Source organism: Melospiza georgiana, chromosome 4, assembly GCF_028018845.1.
Source record: "Melospiza georgiana isolate bMelGeo1 chromosome 4, bMelGeo1.pri, whole genome shotgun sequence".
Lineage (NCBI taxonomy): Eukaryota > Metazoa > Chordata > Aves > Passeriformes > Passerellidae > Melospiza > Melospiza georgiana.
In genome coordinates, this window is record NC_080433.1 from 23,698,745 (window position 1) to 23,722,873 (window position 24,129).

The following is a 24,129-nucleotide window of genomic DNA, read 5'->3' on the forward strand; positions in this document are numbered from 1 at the left end:
AACTGACAGTCTAATTAGAGTGACCAGAGTTCCTTTTTCTTAAAAATAAATGATATACAAGCCTCAATGAGAATAAATTTTAGCAGACTGGCATGAACGGGAAAGTCTTGAGTAATATATATGAACAGATGTAAAGAAATTTGAAGTTTACATCTGTATTTTAACAGATTTCAGTGGGACCACACTGGGCTCAGGGAAAAGCAATTGGAAGGACACTATCCTAAAAGCCACGTGTGTGGAATTTTCACTGTAATGGGATGTTTTTATGCTCAGAACAAGGGTTGTGTCCTTTGCTTATATGGCATGATAATGCCATGGTGGGAGACACTCAGATATAAAGAACAGGCAAAATAAGTGCTTTTGTCTCTCCTCTTGGGGCATTTGCTTTGTGGCTTAATTGTAGAAAAAAAAGTCCAGTAGAGAGAAGTCTAAATTTAGTCTACGCTTGGGGGAACCACACCATTTCAATATTTCTTGGCAACATTTCAATATTGCAACAAGTAACTAATTCTTTGGAGGTGGTTTTGTAGCCACTGAAATCAAAGTCTAATATCCCAGTGACTTTTTGGTAGCAAAGTAAAGATCCTTTACTTTTGCAGAGAGACTTGTACTACTTTAGGCCCTCTAAATACTTCAGAAATCCTTTTGGCTGCTAAAAATAAAAGGGGTTGTGACATTTGTTTACAAATCTGCACCCTTATGGAAGAAACGGATTGACTTCTTGACTCAATGGGGGCAGCAGAATTCCACTAAATGGAAATGTTTTAGTCAGACTTTTAATTTAAAATGCTAACACTTTTGTTGTACATCCTAATGTTGCACTAACACTGAATTAAAATGGAGTCCCAATGGTAATGTGCAATATCTGAATCAATATCACACAATTAGTGTCATGAAAATTAATATTAAATTATATAATAGAAGTGGGACTCACTAGAAAGAGGGGATTTTTAAGGGAATAAAAAGCCTTTGGTGTCCATTAACTCATGCCTGACGAATGCTAAATTATCAAATATCGGGAAAATACTTGTGAGAGTTTCACTAATGCCCACAAAATGTATCCTAATTCATGCTATTGTGATAAATTCTGTAAGAATTCATTATGACTCAGTACTTTTAATAGATAGTTACCCATACATTTAATTTCAATGAACTCTGGCATTACCACGTCCCAGTGATTAGTCCCACAAAGATGCTCTGGAGGACTGTGTCCAAACTCTTTATTTAAAGACTACCAATGGCTGCTTTTTCTGTTTGACATATTTAAGTTTGGAGTTTTCAGCCACGACTGAGAATCCACATCCTGCCTCATTGTGTGGCTTCATGGTCCATGCAATGCCTCTGTCCATGTGGTCTCCACAGTGGGCAGACTGATGTGGATGTGACAACAGGAGGAGCACAATGATGGATGTGATTTCGGTCTGTCCAATCACATGTTATATAAATACTAAATTCATTTGCTGGATAAGAAAACTGCTTGGATTCAGGTTTTATCAGACACTAGATATATGGATTTTTTGAGGTTGTTCCCTCCACTCATGGAGTCTCCCACATCTGTTCCACTGCAGATCATGGCAGGGCCTGTCCCAATGCCTTCAATGCATCAGGAATCTGGTTTGTATTCTCTGAATGTAAAATAACATGTTTTCTATCAAAATATTTCCCTGCAAAAATAACCTCCCAATAAGCAAAGTGATCTTTAATATCTGAAACATAAAAGCCATTTACAACTCATTGTAAATTATTACAGACATACTCAAGCATGGGCCAATTTTCAAGGCGTGGGAACAATATAAATTTAAATTAAACTCTTGTAACTTTGTGAAAATTGCAGATATCTCTTTCAAGTTCTCTCCATCCTTTTAGTTGGATATGCTCTCTGAACTAAATTTAATGTAAATGTTACTACTTTCACCCAAAACACATGTCCAGACACAACAAAGTTTTTAGAGCATATGCTTTGCTGGATTTATGCCTGGATTAAATCCAGAGAAGCCCAGTGTGCTCTTCTAAGCAGGACTGCATCCATACATGCTTATATGACTTCCTAAATCAAGGCCTTTTTTTGTTTGCATTGCTCAAAAACTTGCTCTCCATATTTATTGATTTTAAAAGGATTCGCCAAAGTAACAATTATAAACCAGGAGTCAGGGCAGTGTTACACCAAGTTTATTTTCTATGTAGCCAGTAGACAAATGTGCAACAGAAAGTCAGTTTACCTGTTTTTAATAGTTCATGGTTTACCTGTTTTTAATAGTTCATTTGTCTATACATTCCTAATGTCACTTATAGATTAAATCAGTAAAATTAAAAAATACTGATTTACTTGGTTCTTCTAGAACTACATAGAAATTGGTTGCTACATTTTGATTTTCACGAGAAAAAAACTGCAGTAGGTCAGATTCGACCCTATTGTGTGCCAGAGATTAATTTGGCCTTGTGATAGATTTGGACATTATAAAATATGCTTCTACTCTGAACACATGCTGCATTAAATAGCAGCTTATACCAATCAGTCCCACACTCTGAGCAGAGTCAAAATTGCTGACTTCAATGACAAAGTGACTTTTATAATGTTTTTTCCCCAAAAGTACATGCTTGAGATTGTAACTGAAGAATGTGTTTCTGCATATGGTTGAATTCAAAATATTTAGATGGCAGTGCAAGCTTGCCTTGAATATGTGCTAAAGTGCAGCTCCTGATAAAAAGAGATTTGCCTGCACAGAATAGGGTGTGGTAGCCAACTTCTGCTCCATCAATTAATCTAGCAGGTCAGGAAGATCTTTTTTTCTGAAGGAAAATAAAAAGAATCTTCATGCAAGGCACTACACCACCACTGTTTGTTTGGGTGTTTTTTGTTTGTTTGTTTTTTGTTCGTTCTTTTGGTTTTTTTATTTTTATTTGGTTGGTGGGGGTTTTTTTATTTTGGGGTTTTTTTTTGGTTATTTTATAACTGACACCCTTATCAGCTTTTCCCTCTTCTTCTCCTCTGATTTCAGTGCTTTTTTCTCATTCTGTTAACATTGCTGTTAGAATTCTCTACACCTAAATTTTCCTCAAATCTTTCGGGGAATCCTAAGTAATGAATCTGTAGTTCAAGCTAGGATTCATGCTTTTCTTTCAAGCAAATACATCAGAAGGCCCTGATTTCCACAAAGGAAAACCATTTCTGTGTATTTACTTCAATGCTTGCTTGACCTTTCTTGTGCATTGACAGGTACATGTGTGTTTAAGCACTCACAGAAAAATCAGGCCCTGATTTTGCTCTCTTGAAGCACCACTTTGGTTTGCTCATTCTCCTCTGAGTGCTTGGATACATATTCTTCCTACCCCACATAATGGAGCTTTAACTACAAACTCAAGGAACCTTTTGTCCACTCAGCTCTTCACAGTTATTTCAGCACATGGTCAAGTAAAGCAAAAAATTGAATTATCCTGTGTTGAAATCCATGTTGCACAAAGTACACTGGTCACAGCTGGCAAGTGAATGACATTTCAATCAGCCAAGACAGGTCTGCAGGAACTCCAGCTATCCCTTAGGTTCTTCCCCTCGTGGAATTGGAGGCGCAGGCTGCAAGGAATGCTGAATTTCCTGCCAGACTTTTTTTTCACAGGATCAAAACCGTTTCGGCTGTCAAAACATTAACAACTCCAAGGTATCACCTTTATCTCAGATACTCCTCAAGCTGGTTATTAGAGACTGGAAGAGTATCCTGGAGGAGTGTCACTTGAGATTTACTTGAGTCTCACATGTTTTCCATGGGGTGTGATATTTATGTTTCCATAGGCCAGGATGCTGAGCTTGGTGGACTTTCACCCTGGACTTGTGCTGTTCTTGCTTCCAAGTTGAACCTATAACCAAACCATCCTTACTCAAGACATAGAATTATGAATAAACAGCACAATAATTCATGTAAACTGCTATTTATTTATTTGCTATTATTAAGTAAGCAAATCACTCAAAATCTGCTTGGGCTGGGAAATGAAGCTCCGTGGGGCTGACTGTCCTTCAGTCAATTCCAGCTGGAAGAGGAGAGGCAGGAACTGGGGCAGGACTAGTCCTACTGAGAATCAGCTCTCTGAAATTTGGATGTCTGGCTCAAGCTGCTCGCATGGGGCTCTGTCTCAAGGACCTTGAGGGAGTGATTCATCTCTCTCCTCTGAAAGATCAAACTAAGTGAGGACAGCTAAACGTGGGGAAAATCAATCTTGTTCTCAGTTTCACCCTCTCTTGTCTTTCCATCCTCTTAAATTTTTTCACCCCACTGATTATATTCTAAGCAACTGAATAATGATGTATAGCAAGCTTAATAAAGCTTATCAAATTAAAAGGAATAAAAAGGATTCTTAAACCATCTGAGGCTCCCAAGGAATAACAAAGATGTTTCACATATTTTCTTCCCAGAGTCTGAAGGACACAGAGAGTCAATGGAGACATATTTGTTCCCATAAAAAAAGAAAAAAACCAACCAATAATATTAATTTCAAGGGGTTTGCTTTGCTTTGTTTTGTCCAGGTTAAGCCCAATCTTTTTCACTTCCTGGAAAGAAAAGCTTCCATTTTCAGCTGCAAACTTATTTCTACAATTACAAAACAAAAACAGGGGTTAAGAATATGAATCACCAAGAGTTTTCAGGAGGAAAATTATTGGAAATTCCATTTTCTTCTGGTATTCAGAATTTTCTGTGTGCTTTCTTTTCAGTCTAGAAAGAAAAGCTATTTTGAATAGTCAAAAAAACAGCGTTCTTTCACAACTGTTCTTGCTTTCAGTTTCTTCCAGAGGACTCTGCCTTGTTGTGAATGAGTAATAACTGTTTCCAGAGCTGTCCATGAGTAAAGTCTACTCATTTCCTCGAGCCAAAATGGGCTTTTGTGTCTGGGCAATGACTTATGGATCAGATTTAGTTATTTCAGAAAAAATGCCTCCTGATGCTGCCAGCAGCACTTGTAAGAGAGGATGCATGTCTGTATGGGATGCTTCCTGAGCCCAGGCCTTTGTCTTCATCTGTGCTATAATTTCATTTACCTGTCAATAGGGATGATATTTACATCAGCCTCACAGAGCTGTTGCAAAGTTCACTTCAGTAAAATTTGCCATATGTCAGGTCCTTGGAAGCAAGATGGGATGGAATTATAAAGAAGTTATTTTTAGTATTCAGAAATTAATCTTTTAACCTGCCAGAACAAATGCTCTTTGCCTTTCTCTGTGCCCTCAAGGCTGCTGAACTCTGGTGAATCATGAGCAGAAATTAGCTGCAGACTTTGCCTGCAGACAAGGTAAGGATTGCATCAGACCCTGTGGAAATAAAGATATGTTCTCAAAGACCTGTTGGAGTCCTTTGGAATGTGAAGATTGTGTTGGACAACTTCATAGATGATTCTGCAGCTCTCAAACCCAAAATTGTTCTGTTGGAAAGGCTTTCTCTAGGAAGTGACAGCTGTTTAGGCCACTAAAATTTAGATTTGTCTTCTGAAATCTGCTGGTTTTCCATAATTTTCCCCCTGTTTGGAATTAGTAATTGTCAGAGTCGCAGTTTTCAAATGAAAAAAGTTAAACTATAGGAATACCTTTAAAAAGTATTCAATGAAGCAAAGTTTAAGAGTTCTAAATAAATAAAAAGCAGCCATGGCCTGAAAACTAAAAACTAAGGCCAAAAAGGTGAGAGTGCTAAGGCTTAGAATATCTGGAATGGAAAAATGCATAAAGAGTAAATAGGGGAAGATGATTTATTTAAAGCTTCAGGCTTTCTTTTTCTTAATTATGTTTTAGGAATGCTTCATTTTAATTATCAACATGAATGGTTCAGTGACTCAGTTCTGCAGACCTCAACAGCTACAGCTCAACAATGTGCAAAATCTGTTCCTCACACTACCTTTCCCTCTGATACTTTACCACTGCTGCTGCTATGTTTCAGTTGGGACTGTGTGACCAGAAATGGGAATGTTAGGGAGAAAAATGTCTGCAAACACTCACATTCCCTTTGCTTCACCATGAAAAAAGCCACACCACCAGTGTGGCACTGGCCTCTCTGCAGAGAAATCCTGTGAGCCTCATTGCTTCAAGCTGTCCAAGCTTCCAGCTTCGGGAGAACCTGCCCAAGAGCTTGCCAGGATGATGGGATCTGAAATAACACCACTGTGGCCCTGTCCATTTTTCACACTCTTTGCCTGAGCATGCACTGGCTCAATCAGTGGCTTTGGATTGACAGAAAGTAGGTTTAGATTGGATAGTGGAAAATAATTCTTCCTTGTGAGGGTGGTGAGGCACTGCCACGGGTTTCTGGCAGACTGGAATGTTAATGGATAATGACTCAAAACAATCTGCCACTGTGGAGGTGCTTAAGTGCTATTTTTATGCTTTTGTATTGCTGTGTCACTATAGATAATCATAACCAAAATGGCTACAAACCTGCTTCCCATTGCAAACAAACGATTCAAAAATAAATCTTGAAAATATATATACATATATATATATTTATAAACACGGTAATTTGTGTTGTTTCATTTAACCTGTCCCAAGATATTTATTAACAAGAACCTGGGATACCCTTGCCTTCAGGGGCAGCTCATAACACTTGCACAGAGCAGCTGTGGCTGCCGCATCCCTGGAAGTGTTCAAGGCCAGGTTGGATGGGGCTCTGAGCAAGGGATAAGGGAAGGTGTTCCTGCCCATGTCAGGGGTTGGGAATTAAATGGACTTTAAGGTGCCTTGCAAAGGCAAAGGTAAATCATTCTATAATTCCATGATCTAGACATGGGAGGATCTGGTCCAGCCCATCGCAGCTGCACAGCCCCAGAAGTAGGAGCACTGTGCAAGGGATGAGTGAACCCCAAAGCTGGGATGTGGCTGTCACACTGCCAGGGTCACTTCATAGTGCCTCTGTCTGGTGTCTCTGCACCAGACAGACCCAGCAGCCTGCTCAGAGCTGACTTCACAGAATCACAGAATCGTTTATGCTATATGTAGTAGAGATAATTCACGCTGTAGAAACAGATATATGCATGTATAAAATATTAGGAGAAACCAAACCTATGCTTGTAACTACTCTGACCAGGGACTGCATTCTATTCAAATTATAACCAGTTCCTGGAAAATGCTAAAGATAATATCAAACCTGTTGTCGTATGAATAGGGGAGGCTTGGGCCATGAGCTAAGCCTGCAGTCGCCCTGAAGGACAGAGTGATGCACATTGTAGCCACTTCCCGGACAGCCGGGGACAATAGCAGATTGTTTACCATATGAATGAGACTGGCTTGGGCCGTCAGAGGTTTCCTGTGGCACCATGCCCTTAGAAGAAATCATCTGTACCTTCTTGGAATGGAATGTCCTGAGGAAAGCTCACAAGACTTGGCATCTATGGTACTCAGGAGCTGGCATCACCTGCTCCATATGAATACACCTTCTGCCGTGACACTCAGACATTCGTCTGGGTTTGGACTTAGTCTTTGTCTGTTTCTACACATGTATGGATCCAACTTCACATGCAAAGGGACACAAAGAAATATGCGGTCATCTCTGCCTCAGGCAGAATAAACTGTATATAAGCTGGCTGCTGAAGGCACTTGGTGTGAACTCCTGGGGAAACGCTGCCACTTTGTCAGTGGACCCTAGTTCACCCAGAGCCTGTGTCCGCGTGCCTTGACTGTGGTGGTTTTTCTGAAATTTTCTATTTTTTGTTATCAATTTAATAAATCTTTGTTATATTTTTCATAAATTTGGCTACAGATTTGATAATTTATAACAGTTTAGGCTGGAAAAGACCTGCTAGATAATAGAGTCCATCCTTTTACTGAGCTCCTCTTTATCAACCAGACCAGAGCACTGAGTAATTTCTTGAAAACCTCCAGGAATGGGGACTCCACACCTCCCTGGGCAGCCTGTTCTAGTGCTTAACCACCGTTTCCACAACAAAATTCTTCATATTGTCCAACCTGACCCTCTCCTGGTGCAGCTTGAGGCCATTTCCTCTTGTCCTCTCCCTTGTTCCCTGGGAGAAGAGCATGACCCCACTTGCCTGCGCCTTCCTGTCAAGGAGTTGCAGAGAGTGAAGAAGTCCCCCTTGAGCCTCCTCTTCTCCAGGCTGAGCCCCTCAACTCCCTCAGCTGTTCCTCACAGAATGTGCTGTCTTGGTGTATTCAGAGTACAGAGCTTGAAGATGAACAGGGGTCCATGCAAACACCAACAGCTGCAGAGTTACCATGGAGGAGAACCAGCCAGGCATTTCAGGTACAAAGAGATAATGGAGATATGGTTCAGAGGAGTGAATCATCTCTTTCGTGCTGCTAAAATGCTGCTCATAAAATGTGATGACAGCCTCAGCCTTAATAACATGTGCGCTATCTCTGTGATCAGCACAATGTTTATTTTAGAGAATGGTGTTTATTCCTTCCATTGCCTGTCCTCGTCATTCAAGGCTGAACAAAAGATCTTTTGTGTAGTACAGAGCTGGGCTTAACCCTACAAAGGGCTAAGCATTCTTGCAGCAGTGGACTTAGTCACATGCTTAACTTTAAGCATGTCAACAGCCCCACTGAAATTGGCAAGACTAATTATGTCCTCAGAGTTAAACACGGGGCTTAAGTCCACTTTTGGACCACAGCCAGAGTACTCAGCGCCTTTGCAAGCCTGATCTGCCAGTGAGTAAATTTTGTTTTGGAAGAATTTATATTCAAAGAAAGCAAAATGACAAAAAAATTTTAAAAAACAAATCAAAACAAAAAAACTAACCAAACTAACAAAAAAACCCCAAACCCTTGCATATTTCTGTAAGTATTATTAAATTGGATCCCGGCCAAAACTTTACCATTCCCACCAGCACATGCAGCTGTTCTCCGAGAAAAGGGTGTAATTCCAACCCCTGGATAAAAGTGTACATTTCAGTGCATTTGCCATAAGGAGAAGTTTGCCATTTTTCACAGTTCAAGCAACTTATCGTGGTTGGTGGCTGTTTCCTTGTCTCCAGTGAAAACTGCCTCAATTTCCTATGGAATGTTTACAGGCAGAACAGGAAACAGTTTCATTTTATTGCAACTCCAGAGTGTATTTTCCATTTCATCAAGCCCATGAAGAATGTCTTCCAAGCCTGCAAGCTGAGCTGTGGCTCGGAGAACTCCAGGGGAGAGTTTTCAGGTATTGAAGGAGCTTTAGTGAGAACCTGCTCTGAAAAGTGCACCTTGAGTCTCCAGAGAAGGGTGAGGTGAGATGAAGTTCCACTGCTGCACCTTCATCTCATTCCAGACCATTGCCACCATTGATGCGAGCCTGAATAGAAGTCACTCTCTGCCCTCAGTAATTGACAAAGTAATTCACACAGTGAAAGACATGGCTGTGAAACTTTGATTCCTCACTTCTCATCTTGCCATCTCCTCCAGGATGAATCCAACTTGCAATTGCTGCTCAGCTGTATTTATTTTTTTTTTTACCTGCATACTCATTTTCCCCACTGGACACCCCAAATTTTCACCAGATTACTTAAATTCTTACCTTCTCTCCTACTACTTAATGCTACCAGTATCTGTTCCCTTCCACCACTGGAAGTGAATGCATCCCTGCAAACAATTTCTCATGGATGAAATAAAAGAGGAGAGGAAATGGAAGGGGGGAGGGAAGCAGGAAAGAGGTAAGTCCATGAGCTTTGAGGTTTGAGCTGTGCACCTACCAGCGCTTTTCTAGCAATGCCTTCCCAACTTGCCAGAACATGTCATTCTAGCCTTCCTATTATCACTTGCACTTAGAATTTCTGCTGGAATGTACTTGTCTGTTGATTTCCCATTTGCTATTTGGTGAGGCTCATAAGGAACAGCTCCAGTACCTCCTAACTCCTTCATTTCTCCTCCTCCCCTCCTCTTTTCAAACCAGTCACTGAAGTACAGCTGCTCTGGCTTGGAGATCCTACACAGAGCTTGGAAGCAATGTTTGCTAAACAGATCTTCAATTAGCTGTAAGGTCCACAGGTTTAGCTCTGGAAACGCTCAGTTTAGCAGCTGACCTTTCAGTTCAGTCACCTATCAACTGGACTCGTTTTTAAACCCCAGTCTTTACCTATACTCTTGGCACTGAAGGAGAGTTTTGCTTCCTCCATCCACCTTTGCTAAATCACCCAAGAGTGCATGAGGTGACATTTTCTGCTTTCTAAGAGGCCAAAAGATGATTTTGTTACAATATGTATAGTTCTGCTTTTAATCCTTGCTGTCTTCAGGTTCAAGTGACTTCAGAATTCACCCCTACCCACCATTTATCCAAATTATTCCATTAGGCCCGTCACAATGGTACAGGAGAAATGAGGTCACTTTCCTGGAAGGATAGTAACTGCTGATTTATTTAATAAAAAAACCAGAATCATCTGTAAGCACAGCAAGCTGCAGACTGGAGTGGGATGGTGTGAGTGCCTCCTTCTGCATGTTGGATATTCCCATAATCCTAGAATGGGCCAGGTTGGAAGGGACCACAGTGGGGCAGCTGGTCCCACCTCCCTACTCCAGCAGGGCCATCCCACAGCACAGGGCACAGGATTGTGTCCAGAGGGGTCTGGAATATCCCCAGTGAGGAGACTGCACACCCACTCTGTTCAATCTATTCAGTGCTCGGTCACTGCCCAGGACAGAAGTTCTGCCTCCTGCCCAGGTGGAACCTCCTGGCCTCAGTCCCTGCCCGTTCCTCTGGTGCCTCTACTCAGCACCACCAGCCTGGCTCCATCCTCTTGGTGATGCCCTAAGTTTTAGCTTTCATATTCTCCAGATTCTGTACTGCATTAGTGTGTAAATCTGAACATATAAAATGTTAGCAAGTTCTCCTCACAGCTGAATTAGACAAAACAATCCTTTTCCAGACTCACAACCAAGGATACTGTTGCAGCTTCAAGCCCAGAAAGTACAAACAACGGCAAATTGAGGAGAGAACCTGGGAGGATGAGACTCCATAACCTGAAACTGCAATTGGACAATTAATTCCAATATGTAAATGGACCAAAACTTATAAAAGTGTGAAAACTCATGCCCTGGAGTCCATCTTGGCTGGAGCCACAGCCAGACTCTTGTACTTCCCAAGGTGTGTCCTTGGAAGGCCTTTTAATAAATACCTAATTTATTCTTTTAACACTGTCTAGTGTCTATCCTAGGTAGCCTCTCAAGGCATCATTGGCATCCTCCCTTCTTCATTTCAAATGTCAGTGACAGCTGTGTTTTTTCCCTCAGAAAATCTCTTGCTCATTCATTGCTTGTACACAACAAGACTAACAGGAAAATCCCAAGCTCCTGTTTGTATGACTGCATTCAAGCACAGGTCCTCTTCTGTCCCACGGAATCCTTCAAACATGGAGCACAAATTCAAGCAGTTTGGAAAAGCAAGACTTCAGCTGTGTAAAATGTTTCAGAACGTTGAGAGCAAAGTCAGGTACAAAGGCAAACTTGCTGTAAGGCAGCAGTTTTGAGGTATTTACTTTCACAAATGCTGGCTGGCAAACATTTTATTTTGTCATTAGAAAATAAACACTGAAAATACTACTAGAGGCTACAAAGTATTTAAATTGCACAGACTTCCTAGACACTCACTGCTAATGCTGTTTCCTACAAACTCTGAGATATTGATGGTTCTTGTATCCTGTTTAGCAGTAGAAGTAATAATAACACTGTCAATTTTTAGTAATCTGCAAGAACAGCAGCAGCAATCTGCAAATTTTTAAAAGAACAGGCATCTGAAATCATGCTTTGTTGCAATGACTATTTCTTTCTAAGATTCTCCATGCTCACTTCCTCTGGGACCTCATGCTAAGCCAGATAAAACTGTTGTAGTTCCTGAGGAGCAGATCCACATGGCATATGAATATTGTGAGATATCTGAGACACCCAAAGTTTTTTGGTTTTGGTTTTGTTTTTTAAAGGGAGTAATCATGAGAAATGTCTATTTACTTCTCCCTGGAGGAATTTGAGACAGTTCTGAGGAAGTAGCACTTAATAACAGTACAACATTTTTGCAGTCACTGTGACATGAACTCTGTTTTTGTGGAGAAATTGCACAGTTTGGAAAACTATCAATGCAGTGAGAGACAATTTATCTTTTTGTATTCTGAAAATAGCACTTTTTGGTATGACAGAACTGCCATATGACAGGCATCTTCTTAAAGCAGAGGGGACCTTTTAACACTTATAATGAGGAAAATCAATCTAATTCAATATGAAAGAGCAACAGTAATGGAGTCAAATATTTTAAGACTCTAAAGCAGAAAATATTCCATCAGTCCCTGCCCGTTCCTCTGGTGCCATTGTTGGGCCCTGGAGCAGAGCCTGGGCCCTGCTCGGAGCCCTCCCTGCACACAGGGACACCCAGGGCTGAGGGCCCCTCTCAGCTGGGGCTCCTCTCCAGGCTGGACAGCCCCAGCTCCCTCAGCCTTTCCCTGCCACAGATGCTCCAGGCCCTGAATCATCTCTGCAGCCTCCACTGGCCCCAGTCCAGGAGCTCCCTGTCCCTCCTGTGCTGAGGAGCCCAGGACTGGACACAGCACTGCAGATGTGCCACACAGGGAGGGCTGGGCAGAGGGGCAGGATTCCTGATGATTTCATGTGCTACTGTGAAAGGAGCTGGAGGCTGAAAATACAGTCACAGGGGTGCCTGGTGCCTCTGGGCACAAAGCAACCTGAGAGCTTCCCTGAAAGCTTTCAAACTCCCTCTCTGTGGGAGTGCCTTCATCAGCTCTCTAACTGATAAGTAAAAGGCCATCCCAGGCTCTGCTGTAGGATCTGGGTTAAATGCTCTAGGGCAAACAATGAAATTCCCTTTGGGCTTTCCATATCTGAGGGGAAGATCTGAAGCTCTAAAGTACTGAACTGAAAGAATAAGCAGCAAAAACAGTTTTGTTATATAATGCTACAGCTACACCTCCACACTACAGGGATTGCAACTCTTCCCTCTCTGTTCTGTCACCTTTCAAAACTTTCTTCATTACATATGCAAATGATGCCAGGTACTCTGAGACAGGAACTGGAAAAACTTTAGTGGGGTAAATGGATTGAGACGATCCAAATCAGATCCAAGTGCTATTTCTTTTTCTGATTTAGAAGATGAGTTACCTTTTTCACTGGATGACCAAGCTGAGCTGTAAAGCCCAGGCTCATGTTAGAGAAGTCTGACTTGAGGCCAACCTTTTTTCTCATCAAAACAAAGGCTCAGCTAACACGAGAAAAGTAACCTTTGAAAGCATTTAGCAGCTGGTGAGCAAAAAGATTATAACAATTTGTTCTATGTATGTAATATATTAGAAAGCTTGGTAAAGATAGACTTTTCCTAATGATAGACTGTGAAACATCACCATTTTGTGGCTGTAAATAAGTGTGAAGATTCACCATGAGTCTGAAGGAATATGACATCTGCAGAAAGCATGTTAAGTGTCTATTTCTCCTATTTTTTTTTCCTTCACTTTTGCTATGAGTGGTAAATTAGATCTGGTTTTTCCTTGTCTTTGGCTCTTGTATCTTTTTCCCAAGTTTTCACTGTGTCTGTGAGCATACACAAAATTCCTCAGAGAAAATTAGGAGTGACTTGCAAAAAACATATAATAGAATTCATATAAATGTGTATATACACATAATTATAAATATTTATAATTATTAATTTTTCTTTCCTATTTCCTGATGAAGACCAGGCCATTTGTGGAGGCACTGCAGTCAGGAAAGAGTCAGAATTGTGCAAGCCAAGGGCAACTCAGGTTCTGTAATTTATTCATGCAGCAACGCTGTCATTAGCCACTGTCAGAATATTTCATTTCAAGAGTCATTATTGTGTGTCAGGAAAACTATGGGATGGGGAAACTATGATGGTTTTGTACTCAGCTGCTGAATGGAATTTAGTCTGGTATTGGCCAAGGAACTAAAAATTAGTATCTGGGGAAATTATTGGTTAAGATTATTCATCTGTCAGGAAACAGAAGAAATCCACCTCCCATTGATTTTGGTAAATCTGTAAATCAAGGTTTGCTATTCTAAGTCAATTTGAACAAAACCCATTTGAATTATTCACTGTGTTGATTCCCAGACTGATATATGACACTGCCAGGCTGGTGAAACTGGCAGAATCTTATGCCACAATGCTACAATTCAAAAAAAGCATTCCAGAAGGTGGAAGAAGACTTAAGATGAAGCCAGAATCCCAGGTGTGTAAAACAAGGAAAAAAATAGTACAACATGTGAGCATCAAAGAGATTTTCTGTAACTCAAGGAAAGCAATTCAAAGAAAAAAGAATTGTATTGGGTTTTTTTAAAGAAAAAACCCCAAAACTAAAGCAGAAAAAGCCAAAGCAACCTTTACATTCTAATTAAAACCTGGACAGTTTGGTTGTGCAGATACAGCAATCAAGATCACAGGCACAGGCACTTCATTCAAGAAAGACATGACTGAAGACTTAAAGTCACAGGAAAAAGAAGTGAAGGGCAAGATAGGAAAAGACCAGAAGGAAGGACTACCTTCCAAATGCCTTCCAAGGCATTTTTGACATAGATGAAATGCTTGGCATTATTTTATTTTCCAAACCTCGTTAACTGGGGGAATTTCCCAACACACTGAGAGAGAGCAGATCTTTCAGCAGGCAGGGCCTTATCTTATCAATTTAAGCTACATTGCTGTATATTGATTTGCTGACTCTAATCAGGATGTTCTTCTGAGCAATTAGATCTTGTCTGAAAATGTAGGAGTTGCTGCTTGCCTCTACTAATCCTGAGATTTCTATCAATACTCACAAGATTCAACCAGTACCAGCCAGAACGTGGCGTGACTGTCCATTGGAATGGAATCTCCATCCAGCATAAGGCATCCCCACTCCCACGCAAACTCATGTCTTCCACCAGAGGCTCCTGCCTTGAATCATGCTTGGAGGATCCTGGCCTCCTCCCCTGTCTCCAAGGCAATCTGCACTGACTAGTGTCTGATTCCAGAGCTCACGTGGCTGTTAGTCAGGCCTCTCCTTTCTTTCCCCTGATCAGACGGCCTGGAACAAGTCCACATGGACAGTGAGGAGGAGGAAACTTTTGTTCCCTTGGTTTCTGCAGCATGGTGGGAATATTACAATTTACATCTCCAAGGCACCAGCAGAACATTAGTACCTTCCCTGGCCAGAGGAAGGGGAGGGAGACACTGTGACTCAGTCACTTAGCTGAGTCACCATTCTGGCAGCAGCAATTTGGGTGGTGCCACTGTCACCACCCTCCTCCCTCAAAGCTGGGCCTGTGCTCACTCCCTGCCTGCGGGAGACTCTTCTCATCAGGCACTGAGGTACCTGTCCTGGTGCACCTGATTTTAAAATTAGGATGACATTCTCCAAGCCATGGAATAAACGTGAAAGCATTCCTATGAAAGAAAAAAGAAACTGTACCCACCAAAACCTTCTAAAATACCAAATCACCCTTTAAGCTGAGTCTGGCAAGACTTTAGGCATTAAAATAAACATTTCTGCATGCCAAATGTTCTCCTTTCAAATTGGAAAGAGGAATTTATTTGAAATTGTTAAAAAATCCAAGAACAATGCAGAATTGGAGTTTTCCCAAACTGTCCTTTCCCTTTCTCACATCAGAAGCAGAGAGTGATAGTGATATTCCTAGACACTAAAATAAAGACCAAGCAGGTGGTCCTGTCCTACAGTATTTAATCATTATCTCAAGCTTCCCAGGAGAACCTTAGTCACCCTCACACCTCCTACAGTGGCGTGTGCCACAGATAAATCAGTTCTCATAGTAATTACAGGCAAGAATTCTTACAAACACCCATAGGACATGATTTTATTTTCAGGCTGAGGAAAGTTAAAAGCCATTTAAAAGCTATAAGTCAGGCATGAAGGACACTTAAATTGTCTTAAAAATAGCACTGGTTTTGCAGTATTTATGAGCAAATCTGGAGAGGACTCAGATGTGGATCAGACCCATTAAGGTGTGAATTATATGTAATGCAAGATATGCCCATCTGCCAGTGCTTTTGAGGCATTCAGATCCCTACACAGAGTTCTTCACCTACTGCTTCTCTAGAGTCAAAGCAGCCCTGTAGGCCCAGGAGTGAATCTGGGCTTTGTGTCAAGATCAGATGAATGGCAGCTGTAAAAATTATTTGAGGATCAGCTGCAGCTCAAAAGAATGTGCGTGGTTCTGGTGGAGTTTGAGGTGCTCCTGCAGGAAATGGATTTGTTTCTGCCCTGGAAGTCCCTGTGTGCTTTCTAAAATCTGAATAGAAAAATCATTTTCACAAGCACTTCTAGGTCAGTAATCTTCCCTGTTTTCACTGAAAACTTCCTTTAGAAATTTACTTGAACAATTTTAGTCAGCCATTACCACATTAAGGCTTTATGACAGTAAAGTTTTTATTCTCTCACAATTTGAAACAGTCCTGAACAAAGATAATCAAGAGGAAGTAAATTCAAAATAGAAATTCTGCTAAGATAACAAAGATCATGTCTAATGTGTGAAAAAATACTGTGTTCAACTGACATATTTTGCTTCATCAACTTACTTTTTTTCATTGCCTGTGTCGCTGCTGGCACGGGATGAGAAGGAAAGTGGAAAATAAGTCTTGTTGCATGACTGTCTTCAGAGTCTTTATGCTTTGCTTTTCTATACACTGCAACCATATTTAGAGCTAGGCTATCCCTGAAATGTGTATTTATGTAGCTGTTCCTTTTCTCCTTCTTTTTTTATTTCTTTTGAAACAATTTAAGTTCCCACACTAAGAATGTGAAAAGAAGCATCAGCAGAATGGGTCCATGTTTGTGCCATTTGGACCCAATCACCTGAAGATGATTTTTATGCACCTGAGGGATGATGTGTAATGTTTATCCTGCTGAGGACCACAGCCCATGGGACACTTAGAAGCCTTGCTGAGGCATGGGAGTTGCTCAGGGATGCCAGAGCTGACTCCGGGCACCCTGCCTGGCGTCCCTGTCACCCATCCTGAGAGCCACGTCCCCATTGCAGGGTCCAACTGGGCTGTACCTATGGCACTTGTCTTGCCAGAGGGGCTTTGCAGCACAGCCAACTCATTCCAGCTGTGGATTCCCACCAGGCGCAGGTGGTTTAGGGATTTCTGCAGGGCACTCAGCAGGAGGGGGAGATGAACTCTTGTTGATTGTCACCAGGAACATCAATTTAGGCCGGATAAGGATCAGGCTTCAAATAACCACATGGAAAGCAGGACCCTTGTCAAGGAACTGGTGAGTCAAAATTCCAGACAAACCATATGAGGGGGATCTGGGCAGGCCTAGGAAGTCTGTATCAGATCATATTTGTATCCCTCCCAGTTCAATGTTCTATTTCTGACTGCAGGCAGTGCCAGAGTTTCAAAAGAAACTCAGCTGTAGACCATTGCAGTTTATCCCCAGGGAAAGCCTGGGTTTATATTTATGGCCTATGTCTTGAACAAAAGATTTATATCTTTTGGACAAGACATTCTCCAGCCCCTGGAGAGAAGCATTTTGACAAACCCTGCAAGGGATGATAGGGGCCTCAGACACATTTTTAAGACTCAAGTCTCGGGGGTGTGGGAGGAGCTCATGCAAGAGCAAAGTCACTTTAGGCTTTGCAGGCTTAGACTACAAATTTCCAGGGAGATCCAAAATTTATATCCATGCCATGTGAAAGCAAAGTGCCTCTTTCAGACAGCATTTACCCCACCTGAAACTGAGAGGACTGAAAACCCACCTCAGTCCCCACTGTGAGGTGCTCTGCACTTCCCAGGGAATACCCAGCAGCTTTTAGGAAGTTTAGATCACCATTCCTCTCTGCCCTGCCAAACCCCAGGTTTCCCTGTAAAGTGGGCACTTGGAGTTTGCAGGGCAGAGAGGAGTGGTGACCAGCAAACCCATCCAACCCACAGATGGATGAAAAACTCAAGATGAATCTCCAAAGCTGTTTCTTCCTTCAGAAGCACTCGGCTGACTCAAGATTTACTGGGCTGTCAGGACTAAACAAGGCATTCAGGAGACCTCCTGATCCCATCCTCAATCTCACTAACTTCCTGCCTCACCCAGTGCCCCCCGTGGCCTCATGTTAATGAAGGGCTGTAATTGGTAAATGAAATTGATTACACAGCTCTTTGAATGAGGCAAATTGTTCATCTCTGGAGAAAAGGTATCATTTTCTGCTATGCGTAAATCAAACCAGGGTCTCTTAAAAGCCCAGGGTAAGTAGAGAGCATTTCAAATTGGCTACAAAGTGCTGGACAAAGCATTGGCAGAAGGAGGGGCAGGGACAAAAATTACCTTAGCCGCTCTTTACTATCCCCAGTTTCTGTGATTCTATGAATTTTTAATTCTGAGCTGCACAATTTAATTACCACTTGCTAAGAGCTGCAGAAAATGGAGCCATTTTCTACTGGGGGCAGATCTGTCCTGTCATCTGTCAGCTGTGAGGGGGATAATTATTCCTGCAGAAATGTGGACATAAAATTGATCTGTGTCTGCCTGAAGGACTGTACATTGGGGCATCACAGCTGGAAAAAGCTGCCAGAGGTTGTCCTAAAAGCCCTAAACCTCTCTTCAATAAAGCAGTCTGATCTCTGCCATGTTGCAGGACTACTCAATATCTTGTCATTTAATCATGTTAATATTTTCATATATCTGATTTTGAATTGCTGCAGAGTTCCTTTACTCTCTTACTGTCTTACTCCTTTTATAGTAGCCATTTTACTAATGCAAAGCTTGGCCTTTTTTATCTGAGAGGAGAAATGTATTTCTAGGTTATTCTGGGAAACAAGGAATAATTCCTTTTCTTTGTGAGATGCCCTTGTCACATTAATATCACCCTTTCAACTCTCTGTAATCCTTAAGGGAATCCTCCAAGCCTGGTGTCAGTTTTGTTCTGAATATTTATCATATTATACAGGTGCTCCTGAAGCTGTAATAACAGCACAGGACAAAAGGATCTCAGTGTCTGGCCATATAAATATAAATTATGAGCCTGTGTATTCATAGTATCATAGAACCATAGAATGGACTGAGTTGGAAGGGGCCACAGGAATCATCTCTTTCCAGTCTCTCTGCAGACTTCCACGAGACTGGGGACTCATTCCTAGATCAGAAAACCTGTGGGACAGGAGTAATAATTTAACATTTCTTGTGTGTAAATATGCACCCTACTCTCAGGCTAAGCCTGACCAGTTTCATCTCCCATATTCTGTTATTGCAGGAATTAAACAACATTTTGGGGAGTTTGCCTGTGCTGATTTTAAGGGAACAGAGTGCTCTGGGAGGAGTAATGATGGATGTTCCTTCATTCACTTAACTGAAAGGCTCTCACTTGTGCCAGCTGCAAGTTTGGTTTTACAGACCAGATGATATTATTACCTTATTTTTTCCAAGTGGAGATCTTGTTAGTAAGTGATTAACTGTGCTCAGCAACAGTTTCTTGAACTGTGCTTTTTTTGACCATTTTCCCTCTTGTTTGCATTGAATTGATTTATTTATGTAGACCTTGATGGGTTATAAACCCTAAAATTATCCTAGACATCAAGTTTCTTCTCAGGGGAGACCTCATCTCACTGTTGATGGCCTGATTTATTTAACTCACTGCAGAAAAGCACTATTTCTGTGACATGCCAAATTATGCATTCTCCCTAAAAACCTGCTGTGACAGACAAATAAACATTTTAGCCATGGGAAGGCAGAAGCAGAAAGGTGTTGAGACTTGCTGAAAGCCACACAGTGTTACTGTCAGAGGCCAGATTAGGATTTTGCAAGTGACTCATCAGCAAACTCACTTGATTTGATATCTGGGATTTACAAAGAAACTTGGCAAACTTTACCAGTTTTCCAGCCACTGGCACTGAGATAGGATCCCAGGAAAAGCTCATGTAGGACAAAGGTTCTGCCACAGCTTCCCTTCCCTGTTTTGTGAACTGTGGGTAGAAGTTATAGCAGCCATTCTGTGACACTGTGAAGTTGTGATGTGTGGTTTACTGTCAAATCGCTAAATCCCTTTGAGCAGGGAGGTGGCCTTGCAATATGGGACTGCCACCACCCAGTTGGTTTGTTCCCTTTTTTTTGGAGGGGTTCAGAAAATGGATCTCCAGGATCTGAAAAAGGCAAAGCTTGCCAAGTGCCAGTACCTCTTAATATCGCCATATCCAGTTTAGCAATACAGTTCCTGTCTCTGATGCCACTTCTGTGTTTGGGACATCCATGCCCTATATCCCTTCAGGAAGACTCATTGACCTAAGCTTGCTGGGTTGGTTACTCAGATAATCCCCTCAAACAGGAGAGAACCACACAAGTGGACTGGGTTTTTTTCTAGTTACTGTGTTTTAAGGATTGTGTGCCATGTGAAATAATAAAGATTTACTAAATTATGCAATCATAGAATCATAGAATGGCCTGAGTTGGAAGGGGTCCTAAAGATAATCTAGATCCAATCCGTGCCATGGGCAGGGATACCTTCCACTATCCCAGGGTGCTCCAAGCCCTATCCAGCCTGGCCTGGAACACTTCCAGGGATGAGGCAAATGGAAGATGAAACCTGCTTACCTTCACACACATGTACCAGACCATTCCTAGAATCCCTAGAAGAGTTTTAGAAATAGGACACAGAAAAACAGAGCAAAACTTCAAGAGCATTTCTACTCTCCTTCATAATTCTGGTAACTATCACCTGTGGATTTTTCTCAGTATCTTCAAGAAAAAGACAAAGTTCCTTTTTCTGTTCACTTTCCAGCATTTTCTAACAATTCAATACTTGCAGTTGAAGGACATATGACATTTTTAATGTCATTGTAATGTCATTTTTCTCCACTGGCTGCAATAGTTTTTTTCCCTAGCTCCTTCTCTGGAGAAGGGGGCAAGGATGGACACAGGACTGTGAGACCTGTTCAATAAATAATTTAATTCTCAGTAATAGTAACATCTAAAACAATCTTCCCTACCCCAAGTGGAAATCATAGCTGGACACAGACATATTCCCCCAGCTGCACAATTCCCAACAAAAGTACTATTTAGAACTAATGGGTCAAAAACATTCCAAGAGTAATTCTGCTGAAAATGATAGTGTGAATCAATCTGAAATTAAATAGGTGGTGCCTAAACTCTTTCTTGCCGTGGGCAAGCAAAACCTGGGATGTGGAACAGCAAGTAAAGTAAAAGCAAAGTAAAAGCAGCAATGGGAGTATTAGAGAAGAAAATCTAAATGATGAAAATCTAAGCCTGAGCAAAATTTTTCTTTGTGTCCCAAGAGGTCTGGTCACACATATATTGCACATTTATATTTTATATGCATATATGCAGTGCAATTATGCTCTTGCACATAAACATTTGGAGGAATTTTTGCTTCATTTCAAAGGTTTCCAAAGTGCAAACCTGTGAAATATTATGGATATATCAGGCAGATTGGGAGCCACCTTAATTTTCAAAATCATTGTAAATGCCTTTATGAAAGAAAAACTTTTTTTAGCTAGGTTAGGTCAAGGGCCACGAGAGGGATGTAGAAATGGAAGCAAAGTCTACATATTCCAGAGTGTTCCAATTTTCAATTCCCATTATATTTTTAGCTTGGGCTTCAATTGTCAAAGCTGCTGTATACATGAGTTGTTCCCTCTGGGTGTTTAGAAGTAGAATAATTAACTATGTAGGTTGGTTGGTAGTAGATAGGTAGATGTGTTGTCACAGAAATCAAGAAGAAACTCTCTATCATCCAACATTCTTGTTCCTTCAGGTCTTTTATTTCACTGCTCCAGCCTAAGTTGATTATTATTTAAATGTGGTAAACATAACAAGCCCTCTCATGAAATGTTAGAGGCCAACTGCACCCCTCATTTTATTTAGTGTATGTTTCTTTACTTAAAAGAAGAATAGCAAAACCATAAACAGAAACCCAATATCACCAAGCATTGAAAACAAAATGGCACTTACGAGATTGGAGTACTGGGGGAAAAAACCACTGCTTTACTTTGCAAAGCATTTGGAAAAGTGCATTTGATCTTTTTAATTCATTCTTTGGTGCTTGATATTTCAGCCATCCACCCTGGGCTTAATTCTGTGTGGTCCTTCCAGCAAATGTGGGGTTTGTTCCTGGTGTTACTGCTGACCTACTGTGTGACATGGGTTGAAGCACATCTATATCCTTACGGTGCCTAAAGACACCTGGATGTAAAATGGCTGAAGAGGAGCATTTAATTTATATTTGTGAATTATGTTTATTCATTATATTTATACATTATATTTATAGATTTTATTTAATTTAGCTTGGTTCCAGAAGGCTTAATTATAAGAGTCTACTACCCAGAGTACCTAAATGAATGCTCTCTCATGTCTCTCTCTGCTCTCATCAGTGTTTTATCCACTCTGCCAAAATACGGCACATTTATTTGTTTGAATTTTGTCATGCTAATATTTTTGCTAATATTTTAAATTTGATTTCTATCTTTTTTTACAGTCCCCAGTTCTGGAATGTCCTATGGAACCATTTCTGTGGCAAGGACTGCAGGACTGTAGAGGCTCTCACATCATGAGCCTCTATCAAAAAAAGCTACTGCATAAATCACTAAAACAAACAAGAGGAAAGGTGTTTTGCTATAATAATTGTTAATTAACATGATTTGCCTTGTTAGATGTTCTTCAGTTTTAATTTGTGACGATCTATATCCATTTCTATACTTCATGTATTCAAGATAGGGACATTGATGAGTTTCTGCTGTTTTGGACTTTTAATAAAAGGACATGTGCTCATAAAGTTTCATATTTCAAACATATTTCAATATGTTATAATACCTTCATTAAAAAATACAGTTTTTTATGCTTCTTATGAGAAGTATATCTTTAAAAACCAGAAACATGTTAATTACCAGTATGCTGCTCCATAATCAGCCCTAATCAGTGGCAGTGGGGACAGTAAAAGGGGGAGGATGAATCTAATTTCAGTGCTTTGCTGGGTGAACAGAACCAAGAAGCTTTTTTCCTTTGTAACTGGAAATGATAAACATGAACATAGATGATGTGATAAATAGAAAGAAGAAACATGAACATAGATAACATAATAAATAGCACATAGATTGAGAACCTCTTTGGGAAGCCTGTTATTACAGCAATAAAACCACAAAAGGTGCATCTGTAAATAGGATAAAATACATTTGTGTCTGTGTGTAAAAATATTAAAGTAAACCTAGAAAGAGCTAATAAATATATTTAACAGTAAAAAGAAAATCTGGAATTCACATATGTAACATGATGTATGTGGACTTTGATGTTATGTGTTAATAAACAAAATAGCATCTCTCTTCCATTATTTGAATCTACGTAAACTAAATGTCACTTTAAAGACGTCTGATAGAGCAAATACTTATGTCTAATACCTCAGTCTGCCTTTCATTTTGTGTAAAATTAAGTCTGTGTGTATTTCTGCATCAATTTTTATGTATTAAATGCTCTGTTTTGATTATTGTGCCACCTGTGCATTTTCTTCTCTTTTCTTACATTTTGTTCCATTCCCACTCTTTGGAAAGGGAATCACACAGAATGGCAAGACACTGGGTTGTGTTTTGCCCTGGAAAAGCAGGATCTGTCCCATGAAGCAGGTTTACAGTACCAGAGGCATTTAAAATTGACTTTAGGAAGGGTGTGTACAGGTATGCTTTTATGAACCTGATTTCAATGGGACAAGTTCGTGAGCAGGATTATATTGGATTCAAAGCAGGACTTGAATATCCTCATATTTCAGTCTTTCAAACCCCCACAGATCATTTCCTACTGCACAGCTCTGATAAAAACTGCTAAATATGGCCAGAATGTTACAGATGAGTTGCTTTTTAAGGCTGCTTGCTATAGGTTTATTGGGAGAACAGCAGTTTTTCATTTATTCCTTTGTAGATCTGCAGCAAGAAATTCCAGAGAAGGGTATAGATGGAGCAACAAACAGATGAAGCAGTTGGGATTTCTTGGTCTAGTGATATTTTGCAAGAATTCTTAAAAAATTGAGGCATTTTTTCCAGATCCTTATCCATGGATTTTAACATTTGAATCCTGCATAAACAAAGGATTTGTTTCAGCAGTTTCCACAGTAATTGGCCGATGCAAACACCCAGAGTGTTTTAGGGCTGGCATAATGGGTCTGCTCTTAATTTATAAAAATAAATCACAACTCACATGTCACTTTGCAGTTTCATGTAGTAAACAGATAGA

At 40.7% G+C, this 24,129-nt stretch overlaps 1 protein-coding gene across 1 annotated transcript in view; it reads left to right on the plus strand.

The window, feature by feature from the left end:
• Positions 1–23,344, plus strand: part of KCNA5 (potassium voltage-gated channel subfamily A member 5) — a 173,195-nt gene extending 149,851 nt beyond the window's left edge. Inside the window, exon 2 of the mRNA XM_058021907.1 lies at positions 22,388–23,344. The gene's annotated coding sequence lies outside the window, so the exon portion shown is untranslated. The remainder of the gene's footprint in view (positions 1–22,387) is intronic.
• Positions 23,345–24,129: the final 785 nt, after the last annotated feature.